Source organism: Ovis aries, chromosome 2 (genome assembly GCF_016772045.2).
Source record: "Ovis aries strain OAR_USU_Benz2616 breed Rambouillet chromosome 2, ARS-UI_Ramb_v3.0, whole genome shotgun sequence".
Taxonomy (NCBI): domain Eukaryota; kingdom Metazoa; phylum Chordata; class Mammalia; order Artiodactyla; family Bovidae; genus Ovis; species Ovis aries.
This window is the reverse complement of record NC_056055.1, coordinates 128,786,454-128,804,482: the sequence shown is the minus strand read 5'-3', so window position 1 is coordinate 128,804,482 and position 18,029 is coordinate 128,786,454. Positions and strand designations below refer to the sequence as shown.

General features: G+C 39.7%; 1 long non-coding RNA gene across 1 annotated transcript in view; it reads left to right on the top strand.

Annotated features, from left to right (window-relative positions):
• The first annotated feature begins 6,536 nt into the window (after positions 1-6,536).
• Positions 6,537-18,029, top strand: part of LOC121818692 (uncharacterized) — a 94,144-nt gene continuing 82,651 nt past the window's right edge. The window contains exon 1 of the long non-coding RNA XR_006058727.2: positions 6,537-6,582. This is a non-coding gene — a long non-coding RNA (uncharacterized LOC121818692). The remainder of the gene's footprint in view (positions 6,583-18,029) is intronic.

The following is an 18,029-nucleotide window of genomic DNA, read 5'->3' as shown; positions in this document are numbered from 1 at the left end:
ATCTTTTTCTTCTCTTGTGTTTCCTGCCTAGAGAAGTTCCTTTAGCATTTGTTGTAAATCTGGTTTGGTGGTGCTGAATTTTCTTAACCTTTGCTTGTCTAGAAAGCTTTGATTTTTCCATCAAATCTGAAGAAGTGTCCTGCTGGGTAGAATATTCTTGGATTGTAGGTTCTTCCCTTCCATCACTTTAAATATATCATGCCATTCCCTTCTGGCTTATAGAGTTTCTGTTGAGAAATCAGCTGATAGCCTGATGGGGGTTCCCTTGTATGGTTTTTTCATTTTTCCCTTCATGCTTTTAATATTTTATCTCTGTCTTTAATTTTTGTCAGTTTGATTACTATGTGTCTCAGTGTGTTCCTCCTTGGGTTTATCCTTCCTGGGACTCTCTGTGCTTCCTGGACTTGGCTGACTATTTCCTTTCCCATGTTAGGGAAGTTTTCAGTTATTATCTCTTTAAGTATTTTCTCAGGTCCTTTCTCTCTTCTCCTTCTATGACCCCTATAATGTGAATGTTGATGCGTTTAATGTTGTCCCAGAGGTCTCTGAGGCTGTCTTCATTTCTTTTCATTCTTTTTCAATATTCTGTTTTATGGCAGTGATTTCCACCATTCTGTCCTCCAAGTCATTTATCTGTGCTTCTGCCTCAGTTATTCTGTTATTGATTCCTTCTAGTGTATTATTCTTGGAGAAGGCAATGGCACCCCACTCCAGTACTCTTGCATGGAAAATCCCATGGGTGGAGGAGCCTGGTGGACTGCAGTCCATGGGGTCGTTAAGAGTCGGACACGACTGAGCGACTTCACTTTCACTTTTTTCTTTCATGCATTGGAGAAGGAAATGGCAACCCACTCCAGTGTTCTTGCCTGGAGAATTCCAGGGATGGAGGAGCCTGGTGGGCTGCCGTCTATGGGGTCACACAGAGTTGGACACGACTGAAGTGACTCAGCAGTAGCAGCAGTAGCAGTGTATTATTCATCTCCATTCTGGGACATAATAGACAACTCTAGGACATAACAGACAGCTTTTTCATCGTGATTAACTTTCTATATATGGTTTTTGTTTTAGCTGCTGTGAGACTGTGCTTCTTGCTTCTGTCTGCCCTCTGATGGCTAAGGCTAAGAGGACTGTGTAAGCTTCTTGATGGGAAGGTCTGTTGATGGGAAAAACAGTCTTTCTCTGGTGCCAGGGCCTTGCTCATATAACTTTATTCCAATTATCTGTTGATGAGTGGGGTTGCACCCCCTCCCTGGTAGTTGTTTAGACTGAGGCAACCCAGCCAGGGGGTCTACGGGCTCTGTGGTAGGATTAATGGCAAACTCCAAGCGGGTTTATGCCAAGGGAGGCCTGGGACCTTCCAGTGCCACCGTCCCTGTGTTGAGCCCCTGCAGACACACACCTTCACAGGAGGCCCTCCAACACTAGCAGGTGATTTTGGTTCAGTCTCCTGTGCGGTCACTCCTCCTCTTCTCTTGGCGCACGCAAAATTTTGTTTGTGCCCTCCAAGACTGGAGTCTGTTTCCCCTAGTCCTCTGGAAGGTCTATAATCAAATCCTGCTGGCCAGATTCCCCAGGGATTCCCAGTCCCTTTGTTGGATCCCCAGGCTGGCAAGCCGGGTGTGGGGTTGAGAACCTGCACAACAGTGGGAGAACTTATGTGGTATTGTTATTGTGCTCCAGTTTGTAGCTTACCCATCTGGCGGGTATGGGATTTGAATTTACTGTGATTGTGCCCCTCCTGCCGTCTCACTGCAGCCTCTTCTTTGTCTTTGGACATGTGGTATCTTTTTTTTTTTTTTTTTGGTGGGTTCCAGCATCCTCCTGTCGATGATTGTTCAACAGCTAGTTGCAGTTTTTGTGCTCTTGCAGTAGGAGATAAGCGCACGTCCTTATCCTCCGTCATCTCGAACCAGAAGCCTTTATCTTATTCTTTTTTCACGAATGCAGTATTTCTCTGTCTCTTTAAACTTTTCTTCTACTCACTGCCTTTTTCTTGATTCTTCCAAATATTATTCTGCTTCATTTGGTTTCTCTCTTTCACGTCAGATGGTTTCCTTGAACACCAGGTGATTTTTTTTTTAAAAGTCTATTGAATTTGTTACAATTCTGCTTATATACTGTGTTTTGAGTTTCTGGCTTAGAGGCATGTAGAAATCTCAGCTCCCTGACCAGCGATCAGAGATCAAAACCGTACCCCCTTCATTGAGAGGCAAAGTCTTAACCACTGGACCACCGGGGAAACCCCACGCAAATTTACAATGAACCTTGTTCTTTGTCAGTTTTATCAGTCTCTCTCTGTGGCTATGGGTGTAGCCTCATTTGGAAGATAATGGCTAACAGCACAGTTCTTTGTGACAGTTGATATCAGTTCAGATGGTCCCGATCTCATTTCCTTCCTTAGTGATGACTGTATGCACTGGGACTTCCCTGATGGTCCAGTGGCTAAAACTCTGTGCTCCCAATGCAGGAGACCTGGGTTTTATCCCTGACCAGGGAGCTAGATCACACATGTCTCAACTATGACCCAGCACAGCCAAATAAATAGATTTTATTTTTACAAAAAGGATTATACATATTTCTTTACCTTTACCTCCTAAGAGTTCTTGACTTTTCTGTTTTTAATATTTTTAAACATCTGTTGATCAACTAGTGCTGCCTACAACATACTTTTCTCAAGCAGTTCAGCCCAGAGTATGTGCCCAAAACATCTTTGAAAAGAATGTTCCTCAACTCAGGTCTCTAGAGTTTGTCAAACTGTGAGAGTAAAATGGTTTTACTATTTCACTACTTTATGCCTTTTACAAATGATTTCCCTCCTTGGGACTATTGTATCAATATTTCATTTTATAGAGAAAAATGAAAAGTTCCGTTTTGTCACAGTTACGTTAAACATGACGAAGTTTTCTTCAAATGAAAAATTTCAGAGGTTTTATTGATTAAAAAAAAAAAAGCCACATGAAATACTTAGCTTTTTTTCACGTACTGTTTTTTAGGATTAAAATGTATCTAGTTTTAAATAGGGAATACATCCACATGGTTTAAGGTATAAAACAACAGTATCCTTCCCAATTTGGCTTCCCACTCCTCCAGGTCCCTCTGTGATGGTAATTTTTCCAGCTTCTTGTCGTCCTTCCAGAGAGACTGTATACATGTAAGAGAAAACATGTTTTCGTAGAAGTGATAGTTTGTAAAACACATTGTTCTACATCTTGTTTTTCCCTCACTTAACCAAATATCTGAGAGACTGTTCCTCAGCTAGAAAAAGGTCTCTTTTATGCTATACTTAAGGGCTGTGCCATAATTTACATAAACTGAGCACCAGTGAAGCTTACAAATAATTGTGTCATCTTGCACAGATAGCAGGCTTCCCTAGTGGCTCAGACCATAAGAATCTGCCTGCCATTGCCAGAGACCTGGGTTCAATCCCTAGATTGAGAAGATCCCCTGGACAAGGGAATGGCAACCCACCCAGTATTCTTGCCTAGAGAATTCTATGGACAAAGGAGTCTGGCAGGCTACAATCCATGGGATAGCAGAGTCGGACACGACTGAGTGACTAACACTGGGAGAACACTGTATGTATAACAGTTCAGACACATAGAATTTATCTGTAGGTTCTGTAATGTAGGATAAACCCCTAAAACAAAGCAAAAATGGCTTTGCTGCTAAGTCACTTCAGTTGTGTCTGACTCTGCGACCCCCTGGACGGCAGCCCACCAGGCTCCCCTGTCCTTGGGATTCTCCAGGCAAGAACACTGGAGTGGGTTGCCATTTCCTTCTGCAATGCATGAAAGTGAAAAGTGAAAGTGAAGTCGCTCAGTCGTGTCCGACCCTTAGCATGGACTGCAGCCTACCAGGCTCCTCCATCCATGGGATTTTCCAGGCAAGAGTATTGGAGTAGGGTGCCATTGCCTTCTCCCAAAAGGGCTCTAATAATGTTTTAATTTTAATTGATAGCATTCTATGAATTTTGTGAGGAAGTAGATCTTAAGACCTAGAAATTGTGTCTGTACTTGCTTTTGCTTGGTTTCCCTATCTTTTTCTTTTTCCTATTCATATTCTCTTTGCTGTACTTTTTTTCCTCCTGTTTCCCTCCCTTCTTTCCTCTCCTTCCTTCCTCCTCTTCTCCGTTTGTTGTGATCACAACAGCTTCTGTTTGGCTTATTAACGTGCCGATTGAGAGCTTCGTAGCCACTAGGTGGTGGTACAGGAACACAGGGAGTGGTATTTCTGTAAACAGATGAAGACTTAGTTTTGTTCCTGCTTGGTTTTTAGACTGCTATCCACTTAGGCCCTTTAATACCTCCTAAGGGACATCATTGTGATCGCTGTTTAGCAGTTGAGCCAACATAAAATTGATGTTGAGCTTTACAACAGCTGTTATAGACCACTTTATGCTGATGTTGAGACTTTTTAAAAATGCTCATGGCTTGAAAATGTTAACTCTTCGATTGGAATCTTAAGTTTTCTGAGTGACTTGAAGGGCTTGCTTTTATTTCTGACTGATTTACAAATCTTAAAATGTTACAGTGGAGACTACTTAGATTTTACCTTCATGCTTTATTTAGCTGGCTGAATTTTCCGTCAAAGAAAAACAAAAACGGCAGTTTCCTAGCTCCTTCCTATGGAAACAAAACAGGCATCTGCTTACTGTGCTTTTACCCTGTTGCCTGCAATTCAGAGTTTTATACAAACTTGTAACATTGATCTTCTAAATAAATAAATAGGTGCTTTAATGATTTTGGAATTTGATGCGAAAGTATTTTTTGTGGGTGAGTTTGCTTAATAAGTGTTTGGAAGTCTATCCTGTCCTTTTTAATACTAGGAATCTGTGTTTATATTTTTTTGTAGTGAATGCTGCTGCTGCTAAGTCACTTCAGTTGTGTCCGACTGTGCGACCCCGCAGACGGCAGCCCACCAGGCTCCCCCGTCCCTGGGATTCTCCAGGCAAGAACACTGGAGTGGGTTACCACTTCCTTCTCCAATGCAGGAAAGTGAAAAGTGAAAGTGAAGTCGCTCAGTCATGTCCGACCCTCAGCGACCTCACAGACTGCAGCCCACCAGGCTTCTCCATCGATGGGATTTGCCAGGCAAGAGTACTGGAGTGGGATGCCATGGCCTCCTCCATACTGAATGATTCTCCTTAAATCTCTCTTTTTCACTTACACATGCATGAATCCAACATAAATATTGAAAGATCTTTGCTTATTTTAGAATTGTATGATCATTTACATTCACTCTATAAAATGCTGCATAAAGTATTCAGTACAGGAGTGTGGTTATGTGAAATACTCTGGTGGAAGACGCACACACAAGCTCTCATCCTGTGTAACATCCCTCTTGGATTTGTGGAAGTGGATATACAGCCACCTGCTCTGTCGCAGCATGTTCATGTCAAGTGAATCTCATATCAAGTCAAGCTCACCTCTTCCTGAGACATAACCTTACAACAAAGTACCTACTGACTTGCTTTGACGGGTCAGATATTTTTGGACAAGTGTTGAGGCATGTCACCTCATTTCCATAGCTATTAATAGTTCTACATATAATTTTTGCCAGTGCTCACTGGGTTAGAAAATGAAGAAGCAAATGTTTTTGCTAAATTGTTTCACAGGTTTTAATGCCAATTGTGCCTTCTTACCATTTAACATGTCTAATCTTCCTAATGAAATTCTGTGATCTAGTATCCAATAGGGATCTGTTATGGCATCACACCTGAAGCCTTCATTTAAGGCATTGGGTGTTTCACTAAAGGGAAAACTGCCTTCTTTGTACCTGTTAACACATTAGGGGAAAAAAAAAAATAATTGCAGGGTTCAGTTCAATAGAAGAACACTAATTTAAAAGAATTCTCCCTTAAATGATGAAACCATTATAGCATTATTCCAGGGAATAAAATCAACTGCAGCTGATTTCTTGATTTTATTAGGAAAGATAGCCCATTTGGTGATCTGCAATGTTTAAATCAATTGAACGATAGTGAAATCTCTCCCCTGAAATGGCTATTACACAGCTTGCAACCTTTTGTTCAAGAGATTAAGTTTGCATCTCCTCGCATTATCTCCTTGTAATTGGAAAACTTTCATTTTGACAGAGAAAATGTGCCAGTACCCCTGTGAGCTTTGCCACAAGCCAATGCAGAATGCCATCTGGAGGATGCCTGCCCCAGTCATGCAACAGCCTCCTGTCGGCTTGTATCTGGAACTTTGCAGCAGAACAACTAATAGCATCTTAAGCTCCATTTGTCTAGCTCGCTAGTGCTCTTGGCAGAGGTCATAACCAGCAGTGGTTTTGTTGATTTGCTGCATCAAATGTAATTAGGTTAAAGCACTCACTGACAGAGGCTCTGATAATGGCATAAAAGCCTCAGGCTTAAGTTTACCCATTGTGTCAAATTTAAGTTTAGGTCGACAAAGACATACTAATTTCATCACTAGAACAATAGAACTTAATAATTTTTAAAGATGCTTATTTGGGATAACAAGATTTCCTTTTCTTTGGACCTCACAATTGTCTCGTTTTTCCTTGTATTTTTCAGTCTTCGGCTTCCAATGAAGTGGTTGATACCTCCTGCTGGAAGAGGTTAGTGTCATAGTACGCCAGCCATACATCCCCTCTGAACCTTACTTTTGAGTGTCTTGTGGAAAACGAGATGTTTTTATCAGGATAGATCAAATATCTTTGAACTCTAGCAGTTTCATATTCAGAGGGTAGAGGTAACATTATTACTGACCCTTTAACCCTTGCTTACTGGGAAACGTCAGTTGTGTCAGAAGCCTCTTTATAAATGAGTAAGTTTCAGGCTCTGAGTAAGATGGAGAAACTATTACTTGGGGTCGAATATAGGGCAAAGCTGGGCCCAGGACATACGACTCTTAGTTGCTATTGACTCAAGAGAAAAATACAAAAAGTTTTGCTGAGAAGGAAAAATTCAGCAGGTATAAGGTTTAACAGTTTCCTGCATAAATGTCTTGTAACAAGTCAGCAGGGGCCTGTGCAAGAGAGGCAGAGCAGGGACTTGGTCTCAGCGGGGTGGTAGCACTTCCCTGGAATGGCTGGGCTGATCATCTGGATAAAGCTTCTTAAAGAACTAGCAGAGGAGTAAAGTGTGATGTCATATGCAAAAAATAACTTGTGCATATTTTTTTGACCTCTAAATTTCCTCTCCCGTCTATTGATTGTCTAACATCCCTCCAATACTAGCGCCTGCAAAGAAATCACTCTGAAATTTCTAGGAGTGAGCGGGGGTGGTGACAGTGATTTTGGTGGACTTTGTACCTCGCTGTAGAAGCTGTCTTAGTTTGAGTGTTCCAGGTACGTTGTTTTTGATAAAAGCGACAGACATAATGTGAGAATGAGGTTAAATAAGTGTTTATTTGAGGATTTAATATCTCACACACTCTAGGAATAAAGCAATTATCGTGCTGTTAATTTCATATTCATGTATGGCTTATTTATTTGTTGTTTACCTCTCTGCATAATGAAAATGCCATAGAAATCTGCATCTTCTGGTGCTCTAATTTTAAATGATGCTAAATGTTATGTATAATTTTAAGTTAAAGATTGCTAATTCCATTCTATTTTAAATACTCTATGTATGAGATGCCCCTATGTTCTTGCAGAATCCTTTTTAAGCAGAATCAAAGTGTAATTGTCTAAGTAATTACAGAATAAGTAGTTAATTAAAACATGAATTTTAAGCATTATATTTTGAACTATATATTTATTGGAACCACATATTTATATATGTATGTATATATATATATATATATATATATATATCTATCTCCTGTACCTCTAAGAATCAACACCATAATTACTTTTTTGACAAATGTAATATAGGCAGAAGATAACAGCACGTTGCCCCTACTGGTAAATTATTTGTATCTGGTTTACTTATTATCTCATGGCAGAATCAGTGTTTGAAGTGGTTCTGAAAGCTTCAGGGCACTATTTTCATCTATTTACATGACATGATATTTTTAAAGAAACTGTCCCTGGCAGAATGCTAAGCCAATTCATCTTCTGGGGATATAACTAAGAAAAAGAAATTCATATCCAATGTATGTGCAGTCTCTCCAGTCTGGGAATCCACTCAAGTTACATGCCTCAAATTCCACTTCCTGATCCTTCCTGACTCTTCTCTGCTGAATACCAGATCCATACCTAGTACGCCACACACACATCCAAGTTTGTCTAAATATTTTATTTATTCAACAAGTATTACTGTGTGCCCTCCATGTACATAGATAAGGTCCCTGCTCCTGGGCATCTGTGCCCAGAATGAGAGGATAACACACAGATATGAAATACTGAATAAATCATACTGCAAGTCAGTGTACATTTAAATACTCCAAAGGCAGAGACTGTTGAGGAAACTCATTTCTGAACACCCTTAACACAGTCTGCAAAGCTTGGTGTGTGCCAGTTGTTCAATTTCCATTGTTATTTACAAAAGTGAAGCTTCGAATTAAGAAAGAAAAAAAAAAGCACCATCTGCCTACCAGAGTAATAATGCTTGGTTTTATTCCCAAGCATATCAACCACTGGCTTGGCATTTTAACTAACAGAATCACTTTTCTCATTAGAGTGTGTCTATGTCTACAAAGGACCTTTTTTCCCTGGTTGCTCATTTTAACATTTCTGCCCTCTGATTTAGCCTTTTGATGAACTTGAAAGCTTTCTATTTATTAGTATGGTCAGCTTGTCAAATGACCCTTGCATTCTAGGTAACTCATGTACAGACTATTAGCTTTTGCCAGTTACTTAGTAAATCCTTTTTTTTTTTTTTTTTTTTTTTTTTTTTAGCAGCAACAATGCTTTATTTACTTATTGTTCTAGGATAGTTTTTTTTAATTTATGGTTTTTTTTTAAATCAATTGACAGTTTATATTGAGTGCCTAGTTTTTGGAGACACAAAAAGCATATATAGCTCTTAAAAGATGCAAGTCAAAGAAAAAATGCATATAAAAATACTGTTTTAAGAACCTTCTTATTGCCAGATTGAATGTTACATATTTATTCATTCAGTCAATCATTTACTCAACAAATATTTATTGAGTGTTGTGATGTGTCAAGTACTCTGTGATTCACTGGAGATATAAAGATGAATAAATTATGCATGATGTCTGCCCTGCTCTCTGTGCATTTAGAGGAAGTAGATAGCTCTGCCAGCTAGAACCTTGTTACTCAAAGTGTACCTGAGGGCTTCACCTAGAAGCTTGTTAGAAATGCATACTCTCCTTCTGTATTTTTAACAAAATACCCAAGTGAATTGAAGTTGGAAAAGCCAGGAGGATTATGGAATGCTTTATAGAAAAGCTTATAAACAGAAGTCATCAAGTTTTATTAAAAAAGGAAGGAAGACACATTTAGGCAGGTTATAGTGCTTTCTTATTCAGTTTGGGCTGCTGTAAGAGAGTATCAGAGACTAGGTGGCTTATCAACAACAGAAATTTCTTTAACACAGTTCTGAAGGCTGAGAAGTTCAAGATCAAGGTGCCTAGGAGATTTGGTGTTTGCTGTGGGCCTGCTTCCTGGTTCATAGACTGCCTCTTCACACTGTATCCTCACATGGGATAAGGGCAGTGGGACTTTTGGGGTCTTTTTGATTAGGGCACTAATCCCATACAGGAAGGCTCTGCTCTTATGACTCAACCACCTCCCAAAGGTGAGTGAGTGAGTGAAGTCACTCAGTCATGTCCGACTCTTTGCGACCCCATGGACAGTAGCCTCTTTGCAACCCCATGGACTGTAGCCTACCAGGCTCCTCCCTCCATGAGATTCTCCAGGCAAGAGTACTGGAGTGGGTTGCCATTTCCTTCCCCAGGGGATCTTCCTGACCCAGGGATTGAACCCTGGTCTCCTGCATTCCAGGCAGACGCTTTAACCTCTGAGCCACCAGGGAAGCCCCACCCTCTAATACCAGGACACTGGTGATTAGGTTTCAACATATGACTTTTGGTGGGGCCTGGGGAACACAAACATTCAGTCATAGCAGAGAGGATTAGACATAAATCTAAAACGTAACTCAAGATGTAAGCTAGTTGGAAATATTTTAAGAAAAGATGGGAAGTGACCCAGTAATTGGTTGATAATCCAGAGTGGGGGTAGTAGTGATTGATACAATTTGGTAAGATGAGACTCAAGGCTGAGAGGAGGCAGAATGATTTGGATTTGGGACTCTAGAAGTAGGGACCAGTTGTCAATGATAATGCAGCGATGCGGGGTGGGACTTTCTTATCCAGAGCATGTCAAGGTAACTATTAGTGTTTTCAAAGGTGATTTCTAAATTAATTTTTAGGGCTGACATTTTTTGAATCTTTAAGTTTTAGTGAAAATCAACACGTAGTACTCTTGCCTGGAAAATCCCATGGACGGAGGAGCCTGGGAGGCTGCAGTCCATAGGGTTGCTAAGAGTCGGACACGACTGAACGACTTCACTTTCACTTTTCACTTTCATGCATTGGAGAAGGAAATGGCAACCCACTCCAGTGTTCTTGCCTGGAGAATCCCAGGGACGGGGGAGCCTGGTGGGCTGCTGTCTCTGGGGTCACACAGAGTCAGATACGACTGAAGCGACTTAGCAGCAGATATAAATCAAGGTATAGTGTCTTGAAGTGAAAGTGAAGTCGCTCAGTTGTGCCCGACTCTTTACGGCCCCATGGACAGTAGCCTGCACCAAGCTCCTCCATCCATGGGATTTTCTAGGCAAGAGTACTGGAGTGGGTTGCCATTTCCTTCTCCAGGGAATCTTCCCGACCCAGGGATCAAACCCAGGTCTCCCGCATTGTAGGCAGACGCTTTACCATCTGAGCCACCAGGGAAGTCCAACAGTGTCTTACATACATCAATTTTTCTAAAATACCTATGATTGATTAGACCTTAGGTATGGGGAAAAAGGAGTTAGGTAAACTGGATTAATAATCTTGCTTCAAAATTAATGGTGAATGCTAGTAGGAGAAAAAGGCTCCTTACATCTTTATCTGCATAGCGTTGTATCTTTATAATCAAGCAAGGTCCTACCAAAACTGTGAGAAAATCAGTTCTATCTGTGGTGCCTTGATCATACTTTCTGTTCCCCTCTTCTCAGCTGTCATAATCTTGAACACACAAAGGAATAAAGATACCGTTATGGGGAAAGTCAGTGAGGGTATTATTGAGGGACTGGTAACCTTTTCAAATACATCCTTTTGAATCACACCATGTCAAGCAGTTTCTGTCCCCTTGTGAGGCCCATCCTCTACACAGGACTGCTTCCATTCTCAAGTTGGAAAGAATTTGGAGGGGGCAATTCTGTGTAAACCAATCAACCCTAAGATAATCATAAAAAATGTCCATTGGCTGATTAGGCCCTTAAGATGGCCTCTGAAAATGATTTCATTTCTGAGATACTTTAAAAATGACATCTATCCCGGAGGAAAAAAAAGATAAAAAATAATGAAAAAAGAAAGATATCTATATCTCACATTTTATGGGCATCTGTTAGTGTGGCATCCAGTGGGCTTTACACACATGACTTATCTGCACATAAACCTGAGCTGACAGGGAGAAGCCTGCGGCCCTCCAGTAAATGACAGACTGAATCAGTGAGATGCAGAGCCCAGAGCAGTGTCCTGGACAAAGTTTACCTTACAAAGCTCAGAGAACACCCTCTGAACATCTTTAATGCTGATATTTCCAGTGTATCAGCACAACTGTGAGGAGTTATTCTCTTCTCTGAAGAAAGTGTCTCAAGACAACGTGATGGATGAGTCCAGGATTTTTGTCTTTATCAGAAAGTATGGGAAGCTGGACATGTGAGAGTAACTATGCAGGGGTTTGGAAGAAGAGTTTTTTAGCTGGAGATGGGGTCCATTTGTGAAATTTTTGTGGCAGACTGAGATTAAGTGATTGAATCATTTGAAATGCTATTTTCAAAGTGAATTTTTAAAAATAATTTAGACCCATTTTGGGGTGAACATTTTCTACACAGCCATAGAAGTGTGCCCCCATGAAATGAAATAGTAGGCATACTGAGCACTTCTCATAACTGTAGTTCCACAGGTAAAGATGTTGCATTACAAACCGCTAGTGGCAACTCTTCAGCATTTAAGGATGGATTTGATATTTTATTTATAGAGATCTTAGATTTCTAGTAAATTAGGTTGAAAGAAAGATGGAATGAAGAATGGATGAAAGGAAGGAGGGAAAGGAAAAAAGAAAGACCATGTAACTGTGAAGTAAGTACGCTTTTACACATATGTATTGAAAATCTCTCATTAGTTCCACAGGGAACCAGCAAGGCTTTACAATTCCTTTCAAAGAAACTGTGATGGAAGCAAACATTTGGATATCTGTGTTCCAGTGTGTTTGTCTCAAATATATGTCATTGTCCTGTGGTCTGATTTAATGCTTATGAGTTACTTGATTTTAGCAGTTACTTTTCAGTCGTTAGTTCTATAATGAAAGCCACACCACACATAAAAATGCGCTATTTCTATCACTGCTAAAAGTAGAAGTTCTCAGTCTGATTATTTTATGCATGACAATGAGAATTTATCAAACAAAATAAACATCATATAATTGGAAAGTACAGAGCAAGTCAGAATATTTTCTTTAATTCCTCAATGGATAGCTGCATGTTATGAGAAAATTCATGAGGATTCACAAATACTGGGTTGTTCAAAAAGTTCATTCAGTTTTTTCCATATGATTACCATTTCTGAAAATTTGAGGTAGAGTCAAAAATTATTTTCTAACAGATACACTAAGAACATATTTTCCCCTCCTATCTACACTGGACATCCTTTGGCTCAGTGTCAGTTCTATATTTTGTCTCTCTTTATGCCAATATTTTATCTCAAACTTTTTTCCCAGTGCTTCAGAGTCCCACCAGTGAGAATGACTCAAAATAGCTTTCCCAGTTAAGGGAAATCAAAACAAAAAAAGATCTGTGTGCGGACAGAGTGACTGGCTCCTGGGGCTCAGCCTGTGAAAGCGAAAAATGTGGCAGCCCCAGTGGCACCGCAGAAATGGTCATCAGTGGGAATGCCACGCGCCGTGTGGCCTCTGTCTCTTAGTTTAATACGATGCACTTGAGTGTAGAAATAATGGGCTCTGTCAGCCTTATTAATTATCTATGCTTGCTCTAGAAGTCAGGATCATGAGATGCCGCCGAACCACCTGATGTAATGGGCCATTTTAGAGCTTTATATGCAAGTCTCTGAGCGAGCAATTGGCAATCCCCACAGCTAGCTCATCTGCAGTCAGGGATGTTGTGCTGAGCTGAACTCGCATACCAGCAATATTGCCACAAGATGATGGAATAATCGATCTTTCTAGAGTGGATTTCTTTAGCCTGGTGGGACAAATTTCCTAGTTAATGAAAACATTTTGATGCCTGGGGCGCTTCCCTAGCTCATGCTGCCTCTGTTTGTCCATTATAGTTTAAATATACTGCATTGAGGTTAATGGTGGAAGCAAATCAGTCTGTTATAATTACTCACATTCATTTATTTGGTGTATTCTTTCACATGGTCCTTTGAAAGCAAGAGGATAATCTAGAAGATAGCTAGCTTGGGAGCTATTAATACCTTCATGCCTGAGAATTTACTAATGGGACATTTCAGGGAAAAAAAATTGTGGCTGCTGAGGGCCGTTGCTTCTCTCATTCTTCAAGTAGGCTGATCCATCTCAGTGTGTGCGTGTATGTGTGTGTGTGTGCATTTACACTGAGCTGCTGTTGAGACCATGTCTCTCTTTCTGACTTGGATCTCTGTGTTAAGTACACAATGATCCTGTAATGCCTGTTTGTGAGGGGATAGGTATTCTAGTGAAAGCACACAAAGTTTGGGTAAAGAAACTTAGGTTTCAGTTCTGTTTGATACTTGCTGGCTATTTGACCTTGGGCAAGTCACTTATCTTCTCTGAATCTCTGTTTCTCACCTGTAAAATAATTATAATAATATCCATTCAACTTATGAGATTATTATTTGAGGATCAAATTAGATTATGGAACTAATAATAAAATGCTTTCTTGGTGTTTGATGCCATTATCCCTCCATTACTACTACTACTAGCAATGGTACTGCTCCTATCACTAAGTAAACTTTAAGATCTGGTCTACTCAAGGAGATTTCTAATATTGTGATACTCTTTCTTACGAAGTTCAGGAAATCATTTTATTGCTTTTGTTGTCTATGTGTCCATGTAGCTAGTATCCAAAGAATGGCAATCTTCTTAGGTCATTCTGGAAAGAAAAATCATCATGAGTGAATAAAGGTGAAAACGTTATCAAATATTTAGGTCTACGTACCACATAAGAGTTAGGCAGCAATCTAGCTAGATGAAGATGATTACTTAGTCTCTTCCCATTGTAACTGGATTGATAACCAAATTTAGTGATGCCATTTAGATGTATGTCTAACCAGCACAGAATAATTGGTAAATTAATATATCCCAACCGAGCTGCTCCCTTTATTCTTTAACAGGGAAAGCTAACTGTTCAACTGAAGTGATAGGACAGAGTAAGTCATTTAACCCACCTGAGTTTTAGTTTTATTGTATAAAATGAGGGAATAATGATTAAATGAAGCTAAATGATTTCCAAAGCCCTCTTTAGCTCTGAAAAGATTTGCTCTTTGATCTGCATGTCTTTGAGTATGACGCAGTCAATGATATTATACTTTTCACACCAGGAAAATAATCATCTTCAGCCATTTGAAATAGCTCTTCTCATTCAACTTTTATTGATTATATTACCTGTTCATTTCCTTTATAGATCTTACCACAGTCTCTATTTATCTTGTTTATTTGCTTACTTTCCTGTTTAGGGTTTGCCTCTCTGTGAGGTTAGAGACTTTTTGATCACAGATAGATGTCCAGTGCCTTGAAAAGGGAGAGAATGGCACATAATTGGGAGTCCAATAAGTATTTGTTGAATGAATAAATAAATGAGTTCATGAATTCTGCTGTTTCTCAAGTACAGCCTTCTTACTTTAAAAAAAAAAATAACTTCATTGCTTGATTGTGCTGGGTCTTTATTGCTGTGCGAGCTTGTCTCTATTTGCTGAGAGTGGAGGGTGCTCTGTCATTGCAAGGTGAGGGCTTCTCATTGACATGGCTTCTCTTGCTGTGGAGCATGGGCTCTAAGACACACGGCCTTCCGTAGTTACAGCTCCCAAGCTCCAGAGCACAGGCTCAGCAGTTGGGGTGCACGGGCTTAGTTGCTCTGAGCCACGTGGGATCCTCCCAGACCAGGGACCAAACCTGCGTCTCCTGCATTGTCAGGTGGGCTTCCCACCACTGAGCCACCAGGGAAGCCCCCAACAGCCTTCTTATTCCTTAGAATAGTTTCACCAGAGTTCAGTGGGATAAAGTTGTGGTTGAATCTACTATTCATGTAAAAGAATCACTAGGGAATATAATTAAATCTTTTGTTTTCTATATATGAGAACCATCTGTATTTTATTTATATATGGCTTTATTACTTTGGCTAATCTAGAGTGGGATTTTTATCAGTAAGTTTTTTATGTGCTTGGTTTTTTTTGCAAATAAATTTGATTAGCTACATTTGTTCCTAAAATTTATGATTAGTTGTCATACTTGAATGAATACTAATTCTAAATAAAATTTTGCAATTATTTTATTTTGCAGAATGAATTTGTCCGTTAGGGGCATGCATTTCCATGTGACAGGAAAATTTTATCACCATTAAATGTGAACTTAAAATTTTATAATTCACTATGAAAGTAATACACCTTGAAATTTCCTACCAAGATATTAGAACATTACCCATTCTTCCTCACTTATGTAGTTTCCCATAACATGAAAATGTTTGAAGATCTTGACATTTATCTGTCATGAACTCGCTGAATTACTCCTTGCTTCGACACACATTCAAGTTAATGTCAACTGGGGAGCTATTTTCTCAGCTTTAAATTGGTTGGAAATGTAGATCTTTCTTTGTAAGACATTACCCCTTGTACTTTGGCTCCCTTTAATTCCTTAGTTCTTTTCAAATTAGAAAAAAGAATTCAAATTGATTTGGAGTGCAGAATTGTGAATATCAGTGACTGCAGAGTCTGTTATTCCCTGTCATAGAACTCTAATCACTCTCTTTTGAACAGTTAATGGGGGCATTATCTTTATTGTCCTTGTTTATATATAACATGAAATAGTTTTCCTAGCAATGCTAACTGTATAAGCTAATAATTTTTCTCCATTGAAAAGCTGTCACATTTTGGTAGAGTGTATTAACGACAGTTTGTTGGAGACAAACCTTTGCAACCATCTCTTATGATGCCCCTGCCCCTGCCCTTGGACCTAGGCATTATTCCTAACGGTACAATTAAACTCATGCGTGTTTCATAAGAATACTTCAGAGTACAAATTAGACAGGAGGTGAGAGCAAGCCTAGTGCCACACTAAGGAATGCACATTGTGGTGACATGGTCAGGAAAAGAGAAAGAAAACAATTTCCCTTCGCTGGCTGCTAGCTATTAGTATTGTGGCCGTGGACAAAACACTCTTCAGAATACCCTTGCTGTGCAGCAAGAATTGAACAAGAGACTCATCACAAACTTCTTTCAGGATCACACATGTGTGTGCATGTATTTTCATGATACTTTTATTTTGACAATTCTTGAATGCAACACTTTGCATATTAATTGAGTACAACTGGTTTTGAATAGTCTATAAGAAGGTGCAAATTATGGCTTCAAAGTGACCCAATAGAGGTGCAAATGAACGTTAGCACAACGTTTCTAAAATGAAATCATTTAAAATATACACATATAGTTATGAATTCAGAGTCAGTCTACTTCATTTTTTAGTTGGGAGTTTATTGCCTTAAAATGGGAAATAAATGTGTGAATGCGATCCAAGGTGTGAAATTCTCCATTTGTACCGACTGGAAACTTGGTAATAATTATGAATATAGAAACAGCAGAAACTATACAGAAGTTTAGGAAACATTTTAATTTTAAATGCAAGTATTTCAGAGGAAGAATTTAAGATCTGCTTGGAGAGATTTTTTTCTTGCAGGCTTTGATATTAAAAAGTTAGGGATTTCCATATAGCCAAAAATGATACTTTTCTTGTCATTTTAAAAAAGAAAATTGCGTTGACTAATCTGTTTTCTTTCTAAAGCTGCTTATTCTAAATGTCTGAATCTGATAAACCCACGAGCCCCAACTTAACCCAACCTCAATTGAAACTTAACCTTTTCTCTCTCCTCACATCTGTGGACAATGGGCCTCAGCTGCAGGGAGCATTCGAGAAGCTTGCCTAAACTCTAGGCCAGCTGGAAAGCTAGGCTCCCCTGCTTTCAGCCAAATAGACACTGGCACTGAGTTACCCGAGGGCAGAGGTTTAACACGGCTTGAATGAAGTTTGGATTTGAAAGTATCCATCCCCTTAGGTTGATGTCACTGGGAGTCCAAGACTCTTCTTTCATTAACCAGCCTCTCACATCGATAGCAACGGTGACACAAAACAGCCAACCCCTAAAACAGTTGGTTCTTTTTTATTATTTGTAATTTTGTCTATTTGCATGAGAGCCTGGCAGCATATGGCCTGATGAATTAAAAAAAACAAAACCCTGTACAACCCTCATCTACTGGCTAGAGCCTCCAGTTTGTGGCATCAGTAGGGGCTGGTGTGGCTCCACCTGCCACTTGTCTGGAGAGTCAGGGCATAAACTGATGACCTATGAGGCTTCCACAGCCAGATAGTGCTCAGCTAATGCCATGATTTAATTCCTAACAGTATTGTCAGAAATGGCTAAAAGTGGCAACACCCACTGTTTCAATAGTAAATCTGGTTGGCAAGCTACCCGTTCTCTGCCCTGACTAATATTCTACACTAATTACATCATATCAGGCCAACAGGAATAGAAAGTAGTTTGAGATGCTTCAAAACCATGCACACAGGTCAGCTGTGGGTAGAAATACATAGGGATGTATACTCATATTATTGTTCCCTATTAAAAGAGACCAGCAGCAAACCAGGGGAAGAAACAAACCTCTTTTCAGTGCATTGATTTACGT